Source organism: Symsagittifera roscoffensis, chromosome 3, assembly GCF_963678635.1.
Source record: "Symsagittifera roscoffensis chromosome 3, txSymRosc1.1, whole genome shotgun sequence".
In the NCBI taxonomy this organism is placed as follows: domain Eukaryota; kingdom Metazoa; phylum Xenacoelomorpha; order Acoela; family Convolutidae; genus Symsagittifera; species Symsagittifera roscoffensis.
Genome location: NC_087064.1, coordinates 32,573,886 through 32,580,467, shown reverse-complemented (window position 1 = coordinate 32,580,467; position 6,582 = coordinate 32,573,886).

Genomic DNA, 6,582 nt, shown 5'->3' with positions numbered 1-6,582 from the left:
CTTTGGAGTTAAGCAAGACCTTGAGGGGGTACAATTTTCTCCTTTCAGATTCGGGGTCGGATGACGAGGAAATCAGATGACTTTTGAAATCGGCGTGACTGTTTAATGCTCTGAAATTTCAGACAAGAGTGTTGAGTCCCCTTACTGGAGTAAGTCGACTATTTTAAACCAACTTCGGTTATAACTATCCTCTGAGGAGGCAGAGGGTTGAGCCATTCTCTAATTTACTCTGGAAATAGTTCGAGAAAGCGAAAAGGAAAACTCCTGCACTCAAACAACCGCAAGTTTAGATCGTCCACCCCAGCGTTTAATTTGAAACTAATTTGCTAAACTTGCTATGCGCTGCGTGTAAAATACTCTGTTCTGATTGGGTGAAAGTTTGAATTCGGAACCAAGGAAAATTCCTCCCCCCCCCCCCCCATAACGGCATTGGGATGGGAGAAGATGTTAAATGATCTGCGCAGACGGACAAACGAGCAGAATGGTCTAATGGTAAAATATGATCAAGAGCAGGATAACAGAATCATGTTAACTTTTATTGATTCACACGAGCTTGTTCAAAATAAACAGTTATTAGAAACGTCAATGACACCAAGAAACTGAAAAAATTACACATAAACTGAATAATTTCAGCATTTTTTAAAGTTTTATAAAATCTCACTAAATTACTCAAAATATGAAAATCAACTTCAAACAACATGGTCTGGCATTTCTATTAAAATTTTAAGCAGATTAAATCGTTTGCCAAAATTATTCAATTTGTTCTGCTAGAGCCATTTTACTAATTTTTTGTCCCGGCCAAATTTCAGTTACGTAAAAGAAACTTTAGTTGAAGTTTCACATTTTGGCAAAAATACTTTTGCTGCTGAAAGTTATGATTGATTTGCCTGAAAATATTGCTTGAATTTGAATGGTTAAGGTTAGCCAGTCAGATTGGACTGCATAAGTTTTAACCGAAGATATAAAAATTTTAATTTTGGGGCGTTTTGTGCATAAGACCTCCCCCCCATCTTTCGGAAGCTGTCAAGTTTGCAATAATTTTGACAACCATTTACGTATAAATTTTGCATCTCAAAAAGGTCAAGGATCAATTAAGATCCTCTACCCCAGCGCTTAATATAAATTAAATTTGCTAAGCGCTGCATGTAAAAAAAATCGATCTGATTAGCTGAAAAATCATAATTAGCCCAACTTATAACCAAGGTAAAAGCCCCCCAAACGGCTTTGGGGGAGGATGTTAACTTGATTTGGTCCAAAAATTTGAAAAAAAATTAATTGGATCAACCGTACAATCCTCCTTGAGGGAACAACTGTAGAACGACACACACCCCCTCCCCCCGAAAAAACGCGCATATCAATGTTTCTCAGTGATTAGTCGCTCTTTTCACGTTTCGTTTTCTCAAATGAAAACAAGGCCGATTTAGACCTTTCAAAATCGATGTCTCTAATTTCTGAAATCCTGATCAAGTTAAAGATTTATTGGCTTCCCTCATCAATCGCATTGAACAACAGGATAATACTATTAGTTATTTAAAATCAGAAAACGACCAGTTGCTATCTGAAAACTCCTTAGTTAAAGACAAGGTACTAAAACTTGAGCGATATTCCTCGAAGTTATGTTTAATTTCTCTTGGATTTTAAACCGACGTAGACCCGTTAGCTGCTGTTTTGGGTATGACACGAAATATGCTGAGAGTGAGTATCAACCAGGAAGTTTTAGCGGCCTGCCACTACCTTCCTTGCAGAAGTCAGTTAAAACCAATCATAATTAAATTCCTGTATCACCATCAAAAGGACATGGTTTGGCGAAATAGGAAGGAACTCATGAAGCATGAGAAAATCAAGCGTGTACATAGTGGTGCGGCTTGCTGAGTGGGATTGTGATGTCATAAGCTACGCAAGGGACCAACAATTGCTGGTAACAACAAACAAATGTCAAGCATCATCATTGGTGAGAGCTGGGTTCAAGGTAATTCTAAAACTGATGTTGATAAAGTAAGTAACCGGCATAGTTCATTGGAAAATAATAAAAGTGCAAGGGGAGCGAGTAATTTTGTTCCGATTCGGCGTAATGATAGCAAATATTCTACTGGTGCATTGGATTGGAATATAAAAACTAATGTATTGGAACCGCAAATATTGGGTATCGTTAGAAAGGAGTACCAAAAAGGAAGTTGAATGCTGATGAAAAGTTGGATAAATTTTGCACTTTACTGGGGAATGTGATATCAACAAGTTTGTCTCCGCGTTCAAAAAGCAACTAACTGAAAATTTTGCAGAATATCTCGGATGAGAAAACCGACGTGAAAAATTCAAATTAAAACAAAACTATTGTTTCATTTAAAATAGTAGACTTTTTTGTGAAGGGAAAAAGGTGGAACACTTGAGAAAGATTATCTCTTCTTTCTCAATAAACAATCACTTAGACGCCATCATGATCTATTGAAAATGGAATTAGACAAGTTAAAAAACGCTCCAGCCTTGATAGTTTTTTGTAAAACATGGCTAACTGAAAATGATCCAAGTGGACTTTACAGCATTGATGGCTATCAGACAACCCTTACCAAAAACAGGGTTGGTAAAAAGAGAGGGGGTATTGCTTGCTTTGTTAATTTTGGTTTAACTGCGTTTTCAAAAAGCTTTGATAATCGTATGGAAAATCTAATTATAATTGTTGAAAATGATCATTTGAGACAGCACTTCTTCGTATTATACAAAACAGCATCGATGAATCAGGATTCTTTTTCGTTGAATTTGGATTTCCTACTTCATGATGTATCTCAGATCAAAAAAGAAATATTATATTGTGGTGATCTCAATGTTGATATCTTGGTAAATTCATCTTTTTAGTTGACTATAAAAAATTACTCCTATCATTCGATTTGATGACGTTGAACGAAGAACCCGCTTGAGAAACTACCCATAGCTCATCATGTATCAACCATGTTTAGCCGAATTTGAATCTGGAGGTATCAACATTGAAATGCATTGGTTAACGCTCTGCTGGTTAACACTGATCTAGAAAAGTATTTTGAAATTAAATATCCTAGAAAATATCGAGATTTCAAATGTTTATTGAATAAGACTACGGCATGTAAACTGCTTTTTCTACTCAATCATCGCTTATCAAAAGCTTTTGAAAACCTGAACAATTTTTCTCTAGAAATAATTGGAAGAATATTGGTAAAAATTTGTAAATTTTATTCTCATTAAAAAACTCACACCGAACAAAAATTCGCAATCTTGGGTAAGTCTCGATTTGAAAAAACAATTTGGGAAACGAGATAAAACTCATTTGCTTCTAATTAACAATCCAACCGAAAAAACTACTATAAAACTCAGTGTAAATTAGTCAAACGGTTAATGCGTAATAGCAAGAGAAACTACTATGATAGAAAAATTAACTTGCAAGGCAATGCAAAAAGTCTTTTCAATGCTTTTAAGGAATTTTCCGGAAAAACTTTTTCGTTGGTTGTAAAACTGATGTTGATGATTTTAATTTTTTTTTGTACAAGTCGGTCAAAGCCTTGCAACCGATATACCTGGTAATTTTACTTCTGCAGACCTACTAACAAAAGAAAAATCTTTTTTTTTCATCCCACTGATGAGGCAGATGTTTCTATTGTAATAGAAAAAATGAAAAACAAAACATCCGACGGTCATGATGGCATCAATATAAAGATGGTCAAGTTTTGTGCACCAATAATATTGCCATTCTTAACTTTTTGTTTTAACCAAGGCTTTATTGCTGGCGTTTTCCAGAAAGTTGTAAAATTGCAAATGTAATATCATTTTATAAAACGGTAAAACTGAAAAAGCCAAACAATTTTCGACCCATAAGTTTGCTAAAATTTTTCAGCAAAATTTTTGAAAAAATAATTTACATTCGCATGATTAAGATTTATATCAAAATGCAACCTTTTAGTGCCTAAACAGTTTGGTTTCCGGAGCAGATACTCTTGTGTGCATGCAATAACTTCTGCAATCGAAACAATGCGTCACTCTATAGACGATAACAAATCAGGATCAAAGGGTTTTGGTAGATCCTAAAAAGGCTTTTGACACAATTGATCACTCCGCTTTACTAACCTAATTAGATCTCTATGAATTCCGCGGTATAACAAACCCTTTTCTGCAGTCTCATTTAACCAATCGTATTTAGTATGTAGCTTTTTGTGGAAACAACTCTCAATTAAAGAGTATTACGTTCGGAGTTCAACAAGAATCTGTCCTGTTTTTACTCTATATTAATGACCTGCCTAAGAAAGTAACGAAAAGCTCAATTTGTCTGTTTGCTGATAATACAACGATTCTTACTACTTGCAAAAACAATTCGATTGATAAAAATTTCAATCAGGACCTTAAATTGATTGAAAATTGGTGCACAAATAATAGACTAATTATCAATATTGATAAAACGCAAGTATCCAACTTCGGAACGAGTTCAAAAGAATCTGAAATGTTTTTGTGGAATCAGAAACTTAATGCTATAGTCTCCTTTAAGTATTTTGGAGTTGTGGTAGATAATTAGCTCTGTTTTAAGCAACACAGATCATGTTTGTAAAAAGTTAGCTTAATTTATTGGATTTTTTTTATAAAGCATGAAATGTTTTTTCTAGGACATTTCTTCTTAGGTTTTATCAAGTTAATGCAAAGTCTTTTATATCATACGGCATCTTAGTTTATGGACGTGCGTTCAAGACAATTTTAAACGAAATTCTTTTAAGCAAAGCGAATTCTTAGAACTGTTTTCTTTATGCGCAAATTTGAGCACATCATTGAAAAGTTTTCTGAATATTTTATTGATAACGTTTTTCACTTGTTTCTAGACACTGTTTTTTAAGAAGTTAATATACAATTACTTGGTAAATTGCCATTAAAGTTTTTGGATTTTAATCAACTAAATAACTGTAGACAAACATGGGTCCGTAGCTTGAGAATGTTACGTTCAAAATCTGTTAGATCTAACTGCTTATTACAATCAGTTAGCGTTAAAGTGCTCAAGTTTTACAATTTTTTTCGGTAGTAGTCTTTTTCCAGAGAATTTGAAGGATATGTCAAAATCTCAATTGAACTCATATTTACAATACACTAAAACCACAGATACTTTTGAAACCCTTCGCCTGATATTTGACAAGTGATATTATTCCTGCCTTTTCTTTCTCCTCAACTTATTCTGTAAAAATCAAAATTATGGGACGTCTCCTCGAGGGGCCTTAGGGCCCGTGAGCTTGATCCCTGTGAGTATCTTATGACTGATGCTTGTTAGTTATGTGGTCACTAAAAAATTCAAACTTCAAACATCAATCTGGTTGTCACAATCTTTATGTGAGATTGCATTTGAATGCTGTTAATAACCTAAACTGGCTCTTTTCCAATCCCCCTTTCAAATTCAAATTTGAAACGTCTATTTAACGTTGTCATACTGCTATGAAATTTGGCGTGGTGAACAAATCGACAATTCTGAACAGATTTGTTTTTCATACTTTACAGCGTAACATCACACAGGAGGCGGAGCAATAAGCAGAATGATCTAAGAGCAGAATGGGTCCAACAGCAGAAAAACAGGAAAATTTTGACTCAAGTTGATTTATACGTGCTAATTGTTAAAACAATTATTAGAATCGTCAAAAAAATACCAAGAAAATGAATAAATTATGCATGAATTGAATAGTTTCATCAAGTTTTTGATTGATTTTTTTAAAATCTTGATTAATTTACTCAAATTGTGCATAAAAGATTCGTTTCTTTGATAATTTTGACAATTCGTATTCTTAATTTACCGATTAGTTTGTAAAAATTGATATTTTTTCGTTTTTCCGCTCTTGGACCCATTCTGCTTTTAGACCATTCTGCTCATTGACTGACCACCCATCACGCATTTAGCCGTAGTAACACATAAGACAAACATAAAACTCGTATTTTGAAAGCGGGCTGGAAAAGAGCCCCTAAAGTAACTTATTTTTAAACAATTTTCTCAAATTAAACTTATTTTTATAAATGTAAGGTATACTCAAAGTTTTTTTCCAGAAAATCCATATTTTCTCATCCCTATATCAATTTAGGGGAAAAATTGTGCGGTTGATCTTTTTAATTAAATATATTTTCTGAAAATTGTTTTGAACTATTGAAGGCCCAAGATAACATCCTCCCCCCCCCCCCCCCCCTCCAAATGCCTTCAGGGGGGAGGATGTTAACTTGGGTCTGAACTCGATTTTTCAGCAAATCAGATTAGAGCATTTTACACGCAGCGCTTAGCAAATTTAATTTAAAATAAGCGCAGGGGTTCACATATTTAGCCGTAAGATAAACTTGGTCTATTTGGGGGGGGGGGGGGGATGTTAACTTGCATAAAAGATTCGTTTCTTTGATAATTTTGACAATTCTTATTCTTAATTTACCGATTAGTTTGTAAAAATTGAGATTTTTTCGTTTTTCCGCTCTTGGACCCATTCTACTCTTAGACCATTCTGCTCATTGACACATAAAAATACATAAGACAAACATAAAACTTGGTATTTTGAAAGCGGGCTGGAAAAGAGCCCCTAAAGTAACTTATTTTTAATCAATTTTCTCAAATTA